This window comes from Puma concolor, chromosome A3 (assembly GCF_028749965.1).
Source record: "Puma concolor isolate L17-30 chromosome A3, mPumCon1.1.hap2, whole genome shotgun sequence".
NCBI lineage: Eukaryota > Metazoa > Chordata > Mammalia > Carnivora > Felidae > Puma > Puma concolor.
In genome coordinates this window covers 131,763,195-131,784,567 of record NC_141669.1, presented here as the reverse complement: position 1 = coordinate 131,784,567, position 21,373 = coordinate 131,763,195, and the positions used below count along the sequence as shown (strand labels likewise).

Genomic DNA, 21,373 nt, shown 5'->3' with positions numbered 1-21,373 from the left:
GGACAGTGCTGGCCCCGGAGCTCCCCACAGGGCTGGCCAAGGCTCTACTGAGCCTGCACTTGAGCTTGACTTCTGCTTCTGCGCAGTCCTGCCTCTTCCCCTTCTTTTTACAGGCATCAAATACCAATAAACATCTTAAACCTCCAATTCAGCTTCCAAAGAGCTCAACCTGCCTTTTAAGTGAGGCCTCTTAAGCCACAGAAAGCGTAGGCTCAAATAATTAGGTTTTAGGGCAAAAGACTCAGTTGGAGCCCAGCTCATGCACTTTGTGTCCCTGTGTTGGGCAAACCAGGTAAAACCTACTGAACTGACATAAAAACAAAGACTAGTATTACTTCACGGAAACAGTCAAGACACTGTGAATAAAAATCACAGCATATCCTATAATGATCGTCCCTGATCCTGAAAGGACCCCTCACTCCAACACAGATGAGTAAGAAAGATTCTTTTGTGGCATGGGAAAATGCCCCTTCGCCCCCCCCCCCCCCGCCCCGTGACTCCAGGCCCCTCTCTCTAACGGACAGCAAGTGTCATTCTTTCCCAAAAGTGTCCAAAGTCAGCATCCCCAGTAGCGGTAGAAAGTAAGGAACATTGTTATTCTTGTAACACCAGAGCTGCAGCATGTAATTAAATCATTAAGAGGCAAATTAACTCCTCTAGCGATACTCTTCTAAGTATTTGTGGGCAAACCCATTAGCATTGTGCCAGTAAATCCTGAAATTTCTTTGCAGGCAGACTGAGTAAGCGCAGCATCAAAGGCAAGGGGTGGGCTGGGGAGTGTGGCCCACAGGTGGTTTGACCTCCCACGGAGATGGGCGGGGTTGGGGAGGGTGGGGAACGGATAGGACGCATAGGACGTTAATGGCATGTTGTGACTGTATTTCACAAACCCTTTGAAAATACAACTGCCGAATTTCCCCTGCTCAGAGCCAATGATACCTCTAGTCCTTCCCCAGGAAAACCAATGAAGAGCTTTTTCTCCTTAATTCTGCTGGATTCATTCAGTTTGGATTCTTTGGTTTTCGGAAGGGCACAGCTGGGGAGGAGGGCTACTGGGGAGTTAGAAAGGCCATCTTCCAGTGGTATACTTTGTAGCTATTTTATTTAGCCATGTTTTCAGAATAACGAATGTGAAGTTGGCTTCGATTCGGTAGCCAAATATATATTTACGCTATTGACTCAAATTCAAGCTGGCCAATCTGGTTGGCTGGCTGTGGCCTTCCATTCATCCAGGCTTGAGTATTTCAGTCAATATGTTGATCATTTATATGATGACCCTGTTTAAACCATTTAAGAAAATGTAAACAACATGGAAGTGTATTGAAGTCAACATAACTCATTATTGCCGCTTATACACTCATCAAAATCCCGAGGGGGGTGCCTGACCTGATTGGAGGTTTCCTCCAGAGTCATACAATAATTTTAGCTGTGAAAGGAAATTTTATGGCATGTAAGATTAGCCCACACTAATGCAAGGTCAAAAATAATAGAATCAATAGGCAAACTCAATACTGTTAACATTTTGAGAAAATTACTCCCAGAAAACAATGTCAACAACAGATTGAAATGGGTCTCCAAAGTCGTCCCATTGATTTCCTTTCACTTTGGTGGCAATCTCTTTCTTTTATGCAATATGGAATTTTCTTAGTCTTTTTTTTTTCAGCTCTGCTTTAAACATGGAATATTTCTGTTGTATTTTTTTATCGACTGATGTCAAGTATTACACGTGTCAAAAAAACTCGTGCAGTTGTTCATATTGAAGAGAACAGAATATGGAGACTCCTTTCATCATGTAAAGCCTTTGGTGGGTCTTTAATTCAGGGCTCACGTGATAAATTTGGGAGTTATTTTCATTATAGCAAGGTGTCCAAGTGTAAAGGTCAACAGAGTCATTAATAAATTAGTAACTAAATAAAAACCTTATACTAGAAACACACGGCCTTGGAAATGGTTTTATATGAGACATGCCATGTTCATGGTCATTATCTTGATGTTAGAGGGGCAGATTGTGGTTGGACACACCCAGGTTCTTTAGTGTTATCAGTAAGTGGCCAAGCATTAGCAGTAATATAGCAACCCAAACCCACCCCAAATTCCTCTGCTCCAGACTTCCTACTTTAGTCAATGACTTCCTCACGCTCACTACCCCAATGACTGACTTATTCAATCCAAAGCCTTGGGAATTACCAATTTTTTCTTTCCCACAGCCAATCCATGTGGCAACTGTACCTCCAAATTATATCCAGAAACCACTCACTTCATGCCATCTCTGCTTATTCATGGCCATAGCCTCTTTCCTGTTCTCCCAGGTTCCATTTTCCATCCAACAGGCCATAGTGATAACTTTATTTTTTTTTTTTATTCATTTTGAGAGAGAGGGAGCATGAGTTAGGGAGGGGCAGAGAGAGAGAAGGAGAGAGAGAATCCCAAGCAGGTTCTGTGCTGTCAGTGCAGAGCCTGATGTGGGGCTTGAACCAACGAACCATGAGATCGTGATCTGAGCTGAAATCAAGAGTCATCTGCTTAACTGACTGAGCCACCCAGGTGCCACCATAACGATCACTTTAGACACAAACTAAATCCATGGACTCATCCTTGAAACTCTCTCAGTGGTGCCCACTGCACTTACAATAAAATCCAGACCTCCTTCCTGTGGCCTGCCAGGCCCTACATGGTCTAGTCCCTGCCCACCTCTCCCTCCTCACTCATCTTCAGCCTCTCCTGCCCTGACCTTCTAAGCACCAGCCCCACGGGCCCCCTTTCATGACCTAAAACATGTCAAGCATAATCACACGTCAAGGCCTTTGCCTGGGCTGTTCCTTCTTCCCGGCCCACCTACCTCCCAATTTTTCCATCGTGGCTCCTCCTCTTCAACCAAGACTCAGTTTTCCTGGCACAGCCTCCTCTGAACATGTTGTCAAAGGATGCTCTTGGCCTCACCCTCATCTTCCTAATTACTTTTATCACCTGCATCATTTCTACAAAGTTGACATTTACTACAATGACTGAAGTGTGTAAAAAAGTGGCGGTGAAGCCGAGTATATAAATCATTTTGCCTAACATATAATGCTTCTGTTCTTAAATTTCATTACTACTGACAGCAGAAATCCCTTCATTTATCACTCAAGGGCATCATGCCTCTTTTTGTTCCATTTTCTTTTGAGTTATCTTCCGACCTTTCAAAGTTCTCTCTCGTTTCGGGGTTCTCGCCCGCTCTCCAAAACGCATTAGGGTACCATGGAAAGGTTATGTCCTCATAGCTCTGGGAAGGTGTGTCTGGCCCACCAGGCCCCCTTCCACACTGGCTCCTTGTGTTTATGGTCTTCAGGCATCACACTCGCCATCCTTACTGCAACTGCTGTCGCGTAGTGTGGCCCCCCTGCTCAGTGGGCCCTCTGGGCTGGTGTCTACCAAGATGGAGCTCAACCCATGTACTCTTTTAAAGGGTTCTGTGTTGGCACCCGGTGTTAAAGACCACGGATCTCACCACTGCCTCTGGGCATAAAGTCCTAGCCCCCTAAACTTCCTTTTCCCAAACCCAGTCTTCTTCCAGGCCAAATGGTCCATACAACTCTTCCACATCCCCTTCGGTACTGTAGCTGATTGTCCCCCCCACCCCCACCCCCACCCATGCTGGGGTTTCCCAGGCTGCCCAATGGTATTCTCCTGCCGTAAGCCAAGTCAGAGGTACCCTTGTGCCCAATACAGTGCTGCCCTGAAGGGCTTATGATTTCTCCAAACTTTGAACTAAAGAGTTGTCTAGACCCAAAGTTCTAGACAGCCTCAGACCCAGAACCAAGATGTTCCTCTCAGAATTCCTGCCTTCCTCTCTTCCTGTCACATTTCTGGGCTCCTCCTTCTGGCCCCCAAGGGCTTTTTCCATCCTATGGGATCAGAAATTCCTCTGAATTCCTAGCCTCACCTTTGCCACTCAAAGTTGCACTTTGTGGTCTGCCCACCAAGCCTAGGCTCCCGAGAGGTAAAAGCCCAGTTTGGGAAATATCAAGAGTAACAGTGATTTCCTGTCAATGCCTAGCTTTTAAGACTATGGCCTTACTAAATATCTATTTTGAAATTCAAAGCTAAGAATTGTAATTAAGATAATTATTCAATAAGTGTTGTCTGAGTATGTATATATTTTTTTATTTTGAGGCCATCTCAAAAGTGCAGAGAAGATGGGGCACCTGGGTGGCTTAGTTGGTTAAGCGTCCAACTTCGGCTCAGGTCATGATCTCACGGTTCGTGGGTTTGAGCCCCACGTCAAGCTCTGTGCTGACAGCTCAGAGCCTACAGCCTGCTTCAGATTCTGTGTCTCTCTCTCTCTGCTCCTCCCCCACTCATGCTCTGTTTCTCTCCGTCTTAAAAATAAAAATTAACATTAAAAAAAATTTTTTTAAAGAATTATAAAAAAAAAAAAGCACAGAGAAGTTGCAAGTAATAAAAAAGAATCATTTCCCCCTGATCTCTAAGAGGAAATTGCTGACCTACTGCCCTAAACCCTTCAGTGTATATCTCCTACAAGGATATTCTCTGACATGACCACAATCGACCATCAAAATCAGGAAACTAACATGATATATTCCTACCACCTAATTCTCAGACCCCATTCATGTGTCCCCAACTGTCCTAACAATGCCTTTTGTAGTAAAAGGATCAAGTTCAGAATCACCTGTTGCATTTGGTTCTTATGCTTCTATCCTCCTCGGTCTGGAAAGTCGCTCTGGTCTTTCCTTGACTTTCATAACCTTGACACTGGCAGTAGATAAGGCAGTAATTTTATAGACTTCCTGTGGCCCTTCAGCTGCTGTCCACTTCTCTTGTGTGTAAGATGTTATAGCGTGATCTGAAGCTAGAAGTAAGAAGACAGTGTCTAACACTTCTGGGATCACATTCTATCTCCAGCACTCCTGACTGTATGGTCACGTGCAATTTACATAAAACCCTGTGCCTCAGTTTCCTTGCCAGTAGAATGAAATTAACCACCATGCTTATTTCCTGTGGCTGTTGAGAGCAGTTGGCCTGTTGAGTCAAGAATGGGTAGCATACAGACTGGCTCAGAAGCTGCTCGAGTTGTCCAGGTAAGACCACGTGGGCAGAGAAATGATTGTACACAAAATCTATCTGGAGGGGTAGTCTGCAGGAACGGCTTCTAAATTTTTTTTAAATTTTTTAAATATTTACTTATATTAGAGAGAGTATGTGGGCATGAGCAAGGGAGGGGCACAGAGAGAGGGAGACACAGAATCCAAAGCAGCTCCAGGCTCTGAGCTGTTAGCACAGAGCCTAACGTGGGGCTCCAACTCACGAACCATGAGATCATGACCTGAACCCAAATCCGACGCTCAACTGACAGAACCACCCAGGGGCCCTGGACTGACTTCTAAGTAGGATAGAGGGAATAAGGGAAAGAGACAACTCAAGGATGAATTCTTAGATGTATGCAAATGATTTCACATGAGAAGCAAAATAGCACTTTAGCTATGGAGAGCTGATATTCTTAGAATCTCCGTTAATAACACGACACATCGTCGGTAACAAGGACTGAAGACGCACAATAGAATTTAATCGCTGGTACCACAATCTCACAATAGGAAATTACAATGCCTCAAATTTAATGGGTTTCATTTTTCAAAGTGAATATTTTGCTTTTACAATCTCTCACCGCCAAGGATGCTCTCCGATTAGAACCAACCAGAGGCTCCTTTTATCTAGAAACAAGGCTCTTGGCTATTTACACAGACTGGTTAGCTTTGTCCAACTGAAACAAAGACCCCTGGCATTCCTCTTTCTTCTTTATGGTCTAATCCCTTTGATTACTTTAGAAAGGGCTGCGAATTTCTTTTCATCTTAGCAAGACAGTGATGGTAGGGTGAGAAAACACATGAAAGATCTGAGTTCTAGTCCACCAACCCCAGAAATTGCGTGGGTCACCCGAAATCTGATCCCCAGCCTCCTCCATGGACTTAATATTGCATCCTGCATATATTTATTAAGCATGCACTAATTATCAGGCTCAGTTATATATTGAGGATACAGGAGTGCAAATAAGCATCCTGGTCCCTGACCTCACAGACCTCATAGGAGATAGACGTCCCCTCCCCATCCACAAACAAAACGGATGACCTTGAGATAAATGTTTTGTAAAATTACATTTACAGGAAAATGTAAATATTATTAGCATTTGTGTAAGTTCTCTATCTGTAGTCTCTTAAATGTTTCCACGAAATTTCCAACATTATCAATTATAACTCAAATGCTTTTCTTATGTATTCTGAAGAAACGGTCATGTAGGGTTGTCCAGGTCTATAATCCTCTCTCTTAGGGCCAATATATCTCAAATTCAGGTATTACTGGACCTCAGGGCCAATATATCTCAAATTCAGGTATTACTGGATCTCAGGTGATTTGGTGGAGATTTATTAAGTTAACACTCCCAGATGGGACTGGGACAGATCACTGTAATCAAACCCAATATTTCTGCAGTAAAACATATGAGTATTCCCATCCAGCAGGATGATTTTCTAAAGAAATATATAAATATATATGTATATCTATACACATATCTATACATAGGTAATATATACATATATAATATTTATAAATAAATATACATATATAAAAATATATAGATATTATATATGTATATATGTGTATAGAGATAGAGATAGAGATAGAGATAGAGATAGAGATAGAGATAGAGATAGAGATAGAGACAGATGAGGCTAGTTCATGTGGTTGTTTTGGATTTCAAAATTGCATTCAAGGAATTGTGATCATAGAGCACATACTGTCTGAAATAAGTAGGACATGTATTGGGCCTTAAAACCCAAATTTATCAAAGACATTCATTACAACTGCATTCGCTACAATGGTATTTGACCCATAGATAACCTAGCTTTATAAATACATTTAAAGCACCTCCAGGTCCATTAATATTTCATTGATCCATAAACTACTTCCAAGTACTTATATTTATCAGCCTCATAGAAAGCTGTATCTGATGTAGAAACTACACACACACACGTGCACACACACACACACACACACACACACACATACACACACACACAGGGACAACTTCAGACTCTGCTGCTATTTTCACATGATCTTCTCCCTGAGTATCTCTTTGCCTTTTACAAGGATGTCAATCATATGGGATTAAAGATTCACCCTACTCCAGTATGACCACATCCTAACTAATTGTATATGGAACAACGTTATGCTCAAATAAGGTCATATTTTAGAGATTCTAGGTGTTAGGATTTCAACATATCCTTTTTGGGGACACAATTCAATCCACAACAACTGGTATAGTCATAATTAAACATATGGGTCTTTGAAGACAGAATGAGTGAAATTCGATCATATCGGTTTAGATAAAAGAGGAGAACGGATAGGTTTACATACCTGGGCATAGAAGAGTAAATGTAGCTTCAGAAATAGCTGGATCCAGGAGCCAAAGGCCGTCCCACAGGTTTCATCGCTATAGGTCTCTAAGCTCTCATTTCCATTGTGTTTGGCTTCATTTTTTGATGAGTTTTCTCTGCGTGGTAGCCCCTAGAAATTATAGAATTGCATTACCTAGAAATTCTATTAAGTGCAAGTATAGCAGATCAGGACTTGTCTTCCTCTGGTTCCTACCAAGTGTAAGACTGAATATTAATGTAATACTTTGGGTCAGATGACCACCTGAACCTGTTGCTGTGCTAATTTGCTCAGCCTAGACACATGCCCACCCCTGGAGTTGGAAACAGAAGCCGGGTCAGCCCTGTCTACAACTCACAGTGTGAGAATGCAGAAAAACAATGATAGCACAGAAACTCATAACCAGCAGTGTTGGGATAGAAAACACAGTGGATATTTAATACAGATAATGTTCCATTCTTTTTTATGGCTGAGTAATATTCAATTGTATAAATACACCACATCTTTATCCATTCATTTATTGATGAACGTTTTTGTTGCTTCCATATCTATTCTAAATAATGCCGCTATAAACGTAGAGGTACATGTATCTGTTTGAATTAGTACTTTCATTTTCTTTGGGTAAATACCCAGGAATGGAATTATGGAATCATATGATAATTCCATTTTTAACTTTTTTTTTTTTTCAACGTTTTTATTTATTTTTTTGGGACAGAGAGAGACAGAGCATGAACGGGGGAGGGGCAGAGAGAGAGGGAGACACAGAATCGGAAACAGGCTCCAGGCTCTGAGCCACCAGCCCAGAGCCCGACGCGGGGCTCGAACTCACAGACCGCGAGATCGTGACCTGGCTGAAGTCGGACGCTTAACCGACTGCGCCACCCAGGCGCCCCTCCATTTTTAACTTTTTGAGGAACCTCCATACCGTCTTCCACAGTGGCTACCCCCGCTTGCATTCCCACCAACAGTGCACGAGGGTTCCTTTTTTTTCCACGTCCTCGCCAACACTCATTGTTTCTTGTGGTTTTCATTTTAGCCATTCTGACAGGTGGGGAGGCTTGTTGTTTTGATTTGCGTTTCTCCAACGAGTGATGTTGAGCATCTTCTTTATGTGTGTGTTGGCCATCTGGATGTCTTCTTCGGAAAAAGGTCTATCCGTGTTCTCTGCCCACGTTTTAACTGGATTACGTGTTTTTTTGAGTTTGTATAAGTTGAGTTGTATAAGTTCTTTATATATTTTGGACATTAACCTCTGATTGAGTACATCATGTGCAAATATCTTCTCCCATTTAGTGGATTGTCTCTTCATTTTGTTGACGGTTTCCTTTGCTGGGCAGAAGAGTTTCACTTTGTTGCAGTTCCGATCCCTCCTTTCTTGTGATCCAAGTGTCGTGCATGGTCCCCAAGCACATCTCTCTTCTCTCTTTCTCTTCTCTTTTTGCAAAAGTATGATCATACCGTTGGTGGACAAAAAATTATTAGGTCAAGCTACCTGGCTGCTACTATTCTAATGACAACGTTTAAATTGCCCACATTTCACCCAGGGCCCCAGCAACAGCCTCAGAAAGGATGTGGTTTCCAAGGAAGAAGGGTATGCTCAAAAAATTCCAACCATTCGTTTTCTGCCATTCTAATGTCACTTGACGAAAGATGCTGCTCAAAGAATATGTCGATAGCAGCTGGGTTCACCAGCTTTTGCCAACACATTGTAGAAGAGTTTGTGATTTTAATCAAAATTTGTCATCCACCCAGAACTTAAGAAACGAATTTTCATCAAAGGGAAATTTAAGCTTCGGAAAGTTACCTAGCCCCAGAGCCACAAGGGTGAACTCTAGGTCCAAAAAGAAAATAAAAATCAATCGTGACAATTATTTTGCCAAATGATCTTAAACTGTCGTGCATGGAGAAGGCTTCCATAAATGTCAGCCGCCACACCAACAGGCGGCGCTGTCCCCATACTGGCCTTTTTCTTGTTAAAAATGCACATCAATATGCAAAATGGAAGCGTCCCGGATCAATGCCAAGCACACTCTCCATTTCTAGAGGCTCCCAAAATAATCTGCAGAAAGTGGAACTCAAGGGAAAATTTTGTTTTGCTGGAGGCATGTACAAAGAACCTTTAAGAACCATCTTATCTGAGGATCTGTGCTTACTCTTATTTCAACGGATTCAGACCTGAACTTCCTTCAAAATAAGACGCAGGTGAGTGGGATAGCAAAACATTCTGCAATATCTCAATCACACAGAGGTCACTTCGCTGCCAACTTCCATCACCTAGAGTAAAACCCCAGAAAAACCCAACAAAATGCAAAAGAAATGGTCTTCAGCGTAGCCCAAATAGATGTTGCCAAATCCAACCATTTTGCTAATGAGAGAGCAACACTCAGAATCTATGGACTCTTATGCAACTATTCGTAAAAATCTAACCGTCTCGATGTATCAGTCAAGAGCCCATCAGAAATGAGACGGCATTCTCCAATTAGGATAACTCACGGAGAACTTAGTAAAGGCAACGTTTACAAAGGAGCTTGGTGTAGGGAAGTTGAAGGAGGTGTTCCCACCGCTAGGCCTGGACTAGGGAAGGAGACATTTCCAGAATCAGGAAGAAGTTGTATGGAAAAGGCTACCTTGAAAGGAACAGTGGCCATCGAGGAAGCAACCAGCTGAGACAACCCCACAGGAAGGCCCCTAGGAAATCAATATGGCGGCCGTACTCTCTTCCTTCCTATCTCTTGTCAGGCTGGCCCAACTGAAAGCTGGAGAGGAAAGAAACCCGTTGATGCCGCCCCTAAAGGTCGGGCGTGGAGAGCAGATCTACAGGAGCAAACTGATATCTAGCACGCTTGATGGATAACTGTGGGTTTCTCAGTCCACGGCGACGTGGGGAAACCAGAAGTGGCTACGTTAGATACAGCACGTGGCTATTCCCGGAGGAATACAACAGTGAAGGGAAAACAACACGTACAGCAGGCACCAAGACATTCCCATATGTGGATGGCTCATTCCAAGAGTACAAGTTGTCTCCCCAAAGGACTTCAAGTCAAAATCATTACAAATGGGAAAACTTAGGGGAGGCGCCCGGTTCTCCAGGGCGTCATCACCATAGTATAGATGCCTCAATAATTTAATAACAAGTAGCCCAGGAAAGTTTATGAAGAATTCCATGAACTCATCTTAGGCAAGCAGAGATCTGCTCGGGACATGTTGTAAGGTTTCTGCCCAAAGTGGTTGAAATTGCTTTGCTAATTCATGAGAGGCACAATCATAACTGACATTTTACTGAGCTCTTACTACGCACTGGGAACTTCACATGCAAACGCCATTTCGGCCTCACACCAGCCTCAGGAGCTAATGTGATCATTCCCTTCACATTTCCCACAGGGCAGTTGAGTAAGTAATTGTCCAAGATCCCAAAGCCAGGGAGAAATGGTGCCAGTTTGAAACCCAGGCACTCTGGCCCCAGAGCCTGAGATTCTAACCAAACTCAGAACATCCCCCACACACACTAGCCCACACTTCCAGCATATGCTATCTCCACAGCACAATGCAAAGGAGATGATTTAAAAAAGAGAGAGACAGAAGAGAAGAGGAGAAGGAAGGAAGGAGGGAGGGAGGGAGGGAGCGAGGGAGGGAAGGAAGGAAGGAAGGAAGGAAGGAGTGAAGGAAGGAAGGAACGAGGGAGGATGGGAGGGAGGGAGGGAGAGAAGGATGGAAAGAGGGAAGGAAAGAGGGGAGGGAGAAGTGAGGGAGGGAGGGAGGGAGGGAGGGAGGGAAGGAAGGAAGGAAGGAAGGAAGGAAGGAAGGAAGGAAGGAGGAAGGGAGGAAGGAAAGAGGGAAGGAAGGAGGGGAGGGAGAAGTGACGGAAGGAGGGAGGGAGGGAGGGGGAGGGAGGGAGGGAGGGAGGAAGGAAGGAAGGAAGGAAGGAAGGAAGGAAGGAAGGAAGGAAGACGGGTAGTAATTCAGCGAGTCTGCAGTATAGAAAAGGAACACCTGGAATATTGATTTTATATTGTTAGGTGACACCTTACCAACATTTTAGCAGCTTACAACCCCACCCAGTTAGCAGCCATCGGTTCTGTAGGCCAGAAGTACGGACACGGCATGGCTGGCATTTCTGCTCAGGAGCATAAGAAGCTGAAACCCAGGGGTCAGCTGAGTGGCACTCATACCTGGAGGCTCTGGGGAAGGATCTATTTCCTAGCTCATTCAGGTTGTTGACATATTTCAGTTCCTTAAGATTGGAGGATCTCTCGGGGCGCCCGGGGGGCTCAGTCAGTTGAGCGTCCGACTTCGGCTCAGGTCATGATCTTGTGGTTCGTGAGTTCGAGCCCCGTGTCGGGCTCTGGGCTGACAGCTCAGAGCCTGGAGCCTGCTTTGGATTCTTTGTCTCCCCCTCTCTCTCTGCCCCTCCCCATGCTCATGCTGTCTCTCTCTCTCTCAAAAATAAATTAAAAAAACGTTAAAAAAAAAAAAAAAAAAGATCGGAGGATCGCAAGTCCTGTTTCTTCCTGGCTGTTGGCAGGGACCGCTCCCAGCTCATCAAGGCCTCCCACGCTCCCTGCCCTGTGGCCCTTTCCATCTTCATGGCTGTCATCGGAGACACTCCCTCATGTGGAATTGTTTCATTCTTGGAATCTCTCCCTTCAGTCTTTTTCAAGGACTCACCTGATTAGATCAGGCCCACCCAGGACAATCTCCCTATCATAAGGTCAACTGACTACGCATCTTCATTTACACTGGCAAAATCCTTTTTTCCACCGGAGTGATCTTTCACCGTATTCATAAATTCCTCCCACACTCAAGGAACAGGGATTCCCCAGGGCAAGCATCACTGAGAGCCCTATTAGCATTCTGCCTGTCATCCCTGGCATCAGCATAGAGCGATCTCAAAGCTGGAGCTGGCTCCCCCCACTTCTAATACTGCACACGGAGACAACGTTAGCTCTGCAACCCTGGACTACACCTGTCGTCCGTAAACCCAGCCCCTTTTTTGTCGAGGTGGTACTTTCTCTGAACCTCAGAGAAGTTTCTTCTGCTGATGTCAGAAACCCAACAGCGTGTACCTCGTAGGCTGGCGGTGCAGAGCGAGAAGTAAATCCACGTGACTACCTAGCCCAGCACCTGGCAAGGAGCAGGCCCTGCGTTCCTCTCAGCTATCAGAATTAGCACTAGCGTTGCCATTAAGATCTTCATCGCTATTCAGTTTTGAATGATTTCACCAGCATTGAGAGGGGGCCCGGGGTTGAGTTCATAGCACAGCTGAGGAATCTCCGTTGTGGCTGGTGTGTTTTCACATGGATCCTGGGAACAATAAGCCTGGTCACTGATGCATCAACTCAGGAATAAAAGCAAGTGGCCCCTGGCAAGAAAGGAACAAGAATATCTCACATTCCAGCTCCATTTACAAGACGGCTTATCGCCCTTTGCAGATTCCTCAGACAACAAGAGCACAAAGGCTTCCAGGGAGGAAAGCCTGAGATATTCTAATATCTGGACAAAAACGTTTGTAAGATTCTTCAGAGCACATGGTCTCCGCCCAACGCAGACCAGCAACTGAAACCTGCCCCTCCCCACTCCCCCACCCCCCTCCCCGCCATCCATTTACTAGCAAAAGCTTCTCTTTTGCATCCGCTTTAGTTTAAGCAGCATTGACTGTCAGGCTACTTCCTTCTAGACACAACTTATTCCAGCTCCTTCTGCATCTTTGCTCAAGGGAAGACACTAAAGGAGATAAGGCGTGGGGCTGTTCACTACTGGGGACTGTGTCCTTTGTGGAAGCATCGCCCTCTTTAATGGGTGAGGGGCAAGGAAGCATCTTCTGATTGTGTCTGGAGCACTGGCCTCCAAAATGGAAGACAGGCAGAAAAAAAAGACAACATTAGACTTTCTATTCATACTTGTTGTCATACTAAAAACAACAACAACAACAACAAATTGTGCTTTGTTGTATTTTAATAAAACAGCTTGACACTTGCCTCACTCGGTCTGTGTCGGTTGCATAGGGTGTTACAGGAATCCTGGAAGAAAACAGGGGGGTTGGGGGCGAAGGGACAGTGGAGTTCTGATTGTCTCTAGGCTATAGCTTCTCGAGGCTTCTTGCAATGGACGTGTGCCCAGTAATGTGAATTCGCATATGCCATTGTCTACTCTTCACTACAGCACCTCTCACAGAAAGTACCAGTGGCTTTAAAATTCCTGCCAAGAAACCTGAATTGAAGAAAGTTCCAACAATGCAAGCATCTGCATACAACCAGGAAGGGGCTAAGCTGTGGCTTCTATCCCCAGGATGAAATTTTCTGTTACCGTGTTGGCAGGAAACAGAACAAAACAAAAACGAAAACAAAAACAAACAACAGTGATGTTGAGCTCAGATCTGTCGAGAAATCGAAGCAAAACCCCATAAAGTTATCAAGAAGACTATTTAAAATATAGATTCACATTTGAGGCGCCTGAGTGACTCATTCAGTTAAGCGTCCGACTCTTGGTTTCAGCTCAGGTCATGATCTCATGGGTCCTTGGTTCGATCCCAGCCTCAGGCTCCAGGCTGCTGCTGCGGAGCCTGCTTGGGATTCTTTGTCTCTCTCCCTCTCTCTCTGCCCCTCCCCTGCTTGCTCTCTCTCTCTAAAATAAATAAACTTAAAATAAAATAAAATAAAATAAAATAAAATAAAATACTAGATTTACTTTTAGATCCATGGTCCAATATTTTCTGTACTAGAATATAGGCTCCAGAAGGGTCAGGACATCATTTCTTCCAACACTCCTCCATATTCTTAGCCTGACACATAGTAGGTGTTCTATAAATATCTATTCTTCAATGACTGAATCTTTAATGATGAGTGGGGCAGATTATATTTTCCAGCAATATCCCTGACAACATCTCCCACCCACATGCCGGTCCACAATACAGTGCCACAATTTGCTCGTTAAGAGGCATGGTCTAATTCTCCACTTCTTGAATGTGGGCAGGCTTAGCACCACTTTGATGGACAGTTTATGGAGGAAGAAATGCTGTGTGACTTTGGAGACTAAGTCAAGCAAAGCCAGGCAGCTTCCCCATTGGGTTCTCTTGGGATGCCTGTTCTAAGAAGCAAGCTGTCAGGTAAGAAATCCAGCTACACTGAGACCATCATAGTGGAGAGACCATATGACTGTGCTCTGCTCAATGGCCCCATCCGAGCCCCAGGGTCCCTGTGGATGTCCATATGACCACCTCCTCAGCCAGCAATGGACTGCACCACATGGCGGGCTCCAAACGAGGACCACTGAGTTGAGCCCTTTCCTAATTCCTGCCCCAGAAATCGTGACAAAATAAAACTGTTGGTTTAAACCACTAAATGTGGGGATAGTTGGGTACACAGCAGTAGATGTCCAGAACAATGGACTTCATCCCAAGTACATGTTAGGTCTTGGTGTTTTTAAATAGTGGTATAAAACCATCACAAGGGGCACCTGGGTGTCTCAATCGGTTGAGCATCCAACTTTGGCTCAGGTCGTGATCTCGTGGTTCGAGAGTTTGAGCCCAGCATCAGACTTGATTCTGTCAGTGTGGAGCCCACTTAGGATTCTCTGCCCCTCCCCAGCTCACCCTCTCTGTGTTTCTCAAAATTAAATAAACATTAAAAAAAAATCACAAGTCATCCAACATGTAAAACTAAGCATGTAGTTCATTGCTAATACTAATTTTCTTTAGTGAGAACAAAGAGGTCCCTGCCCTATTAATGAATAATTCGATTATAGATCATTTCAGTTTTAACTTATTTAAAACTCTTTTTATATATGCTTTACAGTAGATAATAAGATATCAGTACCTTAGTGCAAATATATAATTTGTAAATAAATATACAAAATATTGGTGGAGCATGCTCAAAGTATATTAAAATTGGGGTACATGATCAACTTACCAGCCACTGAGAAATTAACAAAACAAATTAAACCTAGCGCAACTCTCTGCATAAAATTTCAGAATCTTCCTGGACTTCTCTCACCCTGGCCTGAGCCTTGCTTTAAGAAATCCCATCTTACCAAAAACAATAAGATACCTAGGAATAATCCTAACCAAAGAGGTAAAAGATCTTTACTCTGAAAACCACAGAACACATATGGAAAAAATCCAAGAGGACACAAAGAAATGGAAACATATTCCATGTTCATGGATGGGAAGAACAAACTTTGCTAAAATGTCGATACTACCCAAAGCAATCTATACAGTTAATGCAACCCCTATAAAAATACCACCAGAATTTTTCACAGAGCTAAAACAAACAATCCTAAAATTTGTTTGGAACCACAAAAGACCTCGGATAGACAAAGCAACCCAGAAAGCAAAGTTGGAGGCATCACAATTCTGGATTTCAAGCTATGTTACAAGGATGTAATGATCAAGACAGTGTGGTGTCAGCACGAAAACAGACACATAGATCAATGGAACAAAATAGGAAACCCAGAAATGGGCCCACAACTTTTGTTGTCAAACAATCTTTGACAAAGCAGGAAAGAATAGCCAATGGAAAAAAGGCAGTTCCTTCAACAAATGGTGTGGAGAAGACTGGATGGTAACATGCAAAAGAATAAAATCGGACCAGTTTCTTACACCATACACAAAACCAAATTCAAAATGGATGAAAGACCTAAATGTGAGACAGGAAACCATCAAAATCCTGGAGGAGAACGCAGGCAGCAACCTCTTTGACATCAGCTGTAGCAACTTCCCACTAGACACGTCGCCGGAGGGAAGGGAAACAAAAGCAAAAATGAACTACTGAGACCTCATAAAGATAAAAAGCTTCTGCACAGCGAAAGAAACATTCAACAAAACTAAAAGGCAGCCTATGCTATAGGAGAGGATATTTGTAAATGATATATCCAAAACCTACAAAGAATTTATCAATCTCAACACCCCTCCCCGAAAAAACAAACCATCCAGCAAAGAAATGGGCAGAAGACATGAATAGACACTTTTCCAAAGAAAACATCCAGATGGCTAACAGACACAGGTGGAGATGCTCAACATCATTCATCATCAGGGAAAGACAAATCAAAACCACAATGAGATACCACCTCACACCTGTCAGAAGGGCTAACATTCACAAGACACGAGACGACAGGTTTTGGCGAGGATGCAGAGAAAGAGGAACTCTCTTGCACTGTTGGTGGGAATGCATACTGGAGCAGCCACTCTGGAAAACAGTGTGGAGTTTCCTCAAAACATTAAAAACAGAACTATCCTATGATCCAGCAATTGTACTACTAGGTATTTACCCAAAGGATATAAAAATACAGATTCAAAGGGGCACGTGCACCCCGATGTTTATGGCAGCCCTTTCATCCGTGGCCAGACTATGGAAAGAGCCCAAATGTTCATCAACTGATGAAAAAGGAAGACATGATGTGTGTGTGTGTGTGTGTGTGTGTGTGTACACACACACACACACACACACACACACACACACAATGGAATATTACTCAGCCATCAGAAAGAATGAAATCTCGCCATTTGCAACGACGTGGACAAAGCTAGAGTATATTATGCTAAGCGAAATTACTCAGAGAAAGACAAATACCATATGATTTCATTCATATATGGAATTTAAGAGACAAAACAGATGAACATATGGGAAGGGGGAAAAAGAGAGGTAAACAAACCATTAGAGACTCTTAACTATAGAGAACAAACTGAGGGTTGATGGAGGAAGGTGGGAGGGGGATGGGCTGGATGGGTGGCGGGGATAAAGGAGGATGCTGGTTGTGGTGAGGACTGGGTGTTGTATGTAAGTGACGATGACTGAATTCTACTCCTGAACCAATATTGCACTGTATGTAAACTAAATGGAATTTAAATAAAAGTTAAAAAAAAAAAAAAAAGAAATCTCATCCTGGGTACTTAGAAAAGCAACGTGTGTTACAGTTGCCAGACTTCTCGGGTTCAAATCTCTGTTCTGTTCCTTACTAGCTCCGTGTGTTTGGGCAAATCACTCTACCCTTTCTGAGCCTGCTCCCTAATTTGTAAAAGAGGGGATTAGAAGACTAGCTACTTCATAGGATTGCTGTGAAAATCCGAGAAAATAATTTCCATGAAGAACCTACCTGGCATGGCGTGTGGGTGTTGGAATCACCACGAGCCACACCTAATAAATATCAGCTGCCATTATCATTTGGGAAACCTCCAGAAAACCACGTGAAATGGGACTGTGTATTAGACTCTAAGGGGTATTTCCAGAAAGACTCATATGGGGAAGGTGCTCAGTCCTATAAAGAAAACAATAATTTCTCTGCAAAAGGTCTCTGAACATATTAGCTGTCCCAGGATTCAGTGCCCAACACCAAAGCAAAGGGGTGGCAGGGTAGAGAGAGAAGAGAAGGAAGGCTTATTCCGAGCTCGGGACACATTCAAAATGACGCTCACGTTTTATATCTGGAGTTTGAGAAAATGATTCCTCAGACTCTGTTTGGACAGGAATCGTGAACCCACCACCAGGAACCCCGGGAATGCCTAAAAGGACCTGCATACACGGTCCTTTCCCTGCCTACCTTCGAACCTCTGCCCTCCACGGGCAACCTGCTGCCATCTCTTGACCGAGTAAATAATGTTGTGGGATCTTTTTTCGGAAGATATAATACCACAGTGGGTAGAGGAGTGGAATTTCTAAGAGAAAGGTTTTAATTGGGGGAAAAAAAGAATTTGTTTATGAGTTTTCCCTTTAAAGGCTGTTTGACTCCAGTGACTGGGGGAAATCATGGTGGCGACAAGTCACGTCACAGTGGCATCCTCTTCCTTCCAATAGGAGGAGGATTGGTTCAAATATTGCCAACCAGCAATGAAGAAGACACAATAATAATTTTTTTAAATATCTATTTATTTATTTTGGAAAGACAGAAGAGAGGGAGAGCAGGGGAGGGCCAGAGAGAGAGGGAGAGAGAGAAGCCCAAGCAATCTCTGTGTTGTCAGCACAGAGCCCAACTCGGGGCTCAGTCTCACAAACCGTGAGGTCACGACCTGAGGCGAAATCGAGAGTCGGATGCTTAACTGACTGTGTCACTCAGGTGCCCCAGGAGTCACAATAATAAAGCTTTGTTGTCACATCAATTCTACTGGGATGGAGTGGGTGTCTGTCATTTGCAACTGCTTCTCCATAAGCATGGCAACTTTTCTCTAGAACTTTCTGTGAGACATGTGACAATCAGTAGTCTCACTGTAACTCTTAAAGTGCCCTAAATCCTTCCCCTAGTTCCTAACCCACAGGAATGGGAAGTGCTTACCCCATTTTAACAAAGGTCTTAAATCACAGAAAAAGGTAAACACGTTGTTTTGCAAAAAGAAAAAAAAACACCATAAATCAAGTGGGAAGGTAACAATAGACAAGAATGCTTGCAACACGTTTGGCAATCCTTAATCCTTAAAATGCAAAGAGTTCCTACAAATAAATAAGTAAAAGGGCCAACAATACATCAGCTAAATAGACAATTACAGGACAGGAAATCTAAATGATCATAAAACCTCAACAAAAACAACAACAACAAAAATTTTTAAATGAAATAACTAAATAAATAACAAAGACAACAACAACAACAACAACAACAACAAAAGACCTGTTTCACCCATTAAACTGACAGATGGTACCAAATGCAAAAACGTCCTTGGCTGGCAGTGGTTTGGGGCACAGACTGGTAAGAAAGTGAAGCCCCGCAAACTTTCTGGAAAATAATCCTCTCTGTTTACTTAAGTTAAAATTACACATACTCTTTGACCCAGCGGTCCTACGTTTGAATAAGCCCAAAAGCAACAGCGTGCAGGAGAATGCAAATTGACAGGTATGTGTATGCACACGTGCACACACACGCACGTGCTCCTATCTGGTTATCAAGCTACAGGAAAAGGAATAGAACGCGCATTAGGCTGTTAAGATCAGTAATTTAATAGAGACAACATTGAAGGGGAATAGAGAAAAAAATCCTATGCACTACATTGCTGCGCTTATTATAATGCATTGGTATTTGTTTTGTAATTTTTTTTAAGCAAAAAAGAGATATCATATAACTTCACTGTGTGATCTTAAAACAAGTCAGGCGTGAGTCACGCCCTTCCTTCTCATGGAGAAGAGTGTGCAGTCTTTAAAAGCCAGAGATCCACCTGGCGGATCCCCCTGACGGCTGGGGACAGGAGGGGGAAGTGTGACAGGGGAGGAGGCGAGAGGGAAGAAGGTTATGAAAACAGTAAAACTCTTGGAATTTTGTACTTCAAAGCCATGCTAAATAAACCAAATAGGCAAGAAAGGATGATGAGAACTCCTTCTCACATGAAATATCTTTTTATACCCCACAAATTAGAAATGTATGTGCAACTGGCCAAGTACATATTGTCCGGGACTTAACAAAAAGAAAGTGCACAATTTAGGTAAAGGCCCGGAGCAGTTTTTAAGCCCCTACTGTCAGTCAGTCACCCTCCAGCTGCTTTCAAATATTGATTTAATCTCCAAAACATACCAATGGTGACTCAATGCTCCCAGTGATTCACACCTTAGTTTGAAATACCATTAGGAGCCAATCCAGTTTCTGATGGAAATTTTTCCGGAACACAAGGGAGTTTTGCCTGAAGGAGATGTTTCACTTTGGAGAATTTGGGCGGAAAGTGTCACAAACCTAATTTAATCTCACTTAAGCAAACAGGAGCCTTCATTTTTTTTTTTTTTTTTTACATACCGTAGAAGTTTAAGTGACATATCATCTACCTTCAGGTAAGGCTAGATCCAGCAATTTCAAGATCTCATCAAGACTTTTTCTCTCTTGATTTCTCATCTGTTTCCATTAACGTTGGCTTTATTGTCTGGCTGACTTTCCCCTCGGAGTAACAAAGCACCAGGCTTCCATCTATGGATTTTGTGGTCCTGGTGAAAAGGTGGCTTTTGGCTCCCAAAAGACCTCATTCAAGTGCCTGGCATCACTATCATTGGCCACCCTGGGATCACTTGTCACACCCGGAGCAGAAAGAGGACTCACACCTCTCCAGACTTTATGGACTGAGATGAGGGACAGCAGAGTCCCCAGAAGGAAATCTGAGGACTGGACTTGGGGCAAGCAATATAACAGATGTCTATCTCAGGGGAGACAGAGAAGGAGTGATTTAAGCCACGGAGCTCTCCAAACTCTCAGGTGTCATCCTGGAGCACACAGCCTGCCATGTGGAGAATATTAAAATGAATGAGAAATCAAGAAACGCCAGGAAGCCGGGAGGTCACATCAGGATAGTGGAAACATCTGACTCGCTGCTTCAGAATGACCGGTGATACTTACACACTTTAGCAGTCGAGAGCCCTGGGATCCGAATTCAGTTCAAAAGCACACCCCACTGCATCTGCCCACAAACCTGTGGGCTGTGTGCCTGTGTGGAACGCTTTAACTTCTCTGCATTTTCATTTCCTCATCAGGATTATGGAGCTGATTACAGTACCCACCACCCGAACTTCTGGCCAGCATTAAATGAGAATACATTGGGGCGCCTGGGTGGCTCAGTCGGTTGAGCGTCCGACTTCGGCTCAGGTCACGATCTCACGGGCCATGAGTTCAAGCCCCGCGTCGGGCTCTGGGCTGACGGCTCAGAGCCTGGAGCCTGCTTCCGATTCTGTGTCTCCCTCTCTCTCTGCCCCTCCCCCGTTCATGCTCTGTGTCTCTCTGTCCCAAAAATAAATAAACGTTAAAAAAATAAAATAAATAAATGAGAATACGTTTTCTTCAACTGGTGCATCATGGAGCAGTTCAGGAGGGGTGGGGGGCATGGAATCCGACTGCCTGAGAGGAGTCTCCATGCTCCTGCTCACCGGCTGAGTGAACCTGGGCCATTTATTTCACTGCTCTGAAATATGTCCTTGTGAGAAAGAAGCAAAATTAATAATTTACTTGTCGCCTGTATTTTTTTTTGGGTGTGGGACTGACCACACAGGTGTTGAGCACA

At 43.7% G+C, this 21,373-nt stretch overlaps 1 long non-coding RNA gene across 2 annotated transcripts in view; it reads right to left on the bottom strand.

Moving 5' to 3' along the window:
* LOC147582813 (uncharacterized) overlaps positions 1–21,373 on the bottom strand; it is a 394,038-nt gene that overhangs the window by 232,309 nt on the left and 140,356 nt on the right. For both annotated transcript variants that reach the window (XR_015248788.1, XR_015248789.1), the window contains one exon: positions 7,408–7,557. This is a non-coding gene — a long non-coding RNA (uncharacterized LOC147582813). The remainder of the gene's footprint in view (positions 1–7,407; positions 7,558–21,373) is intronic.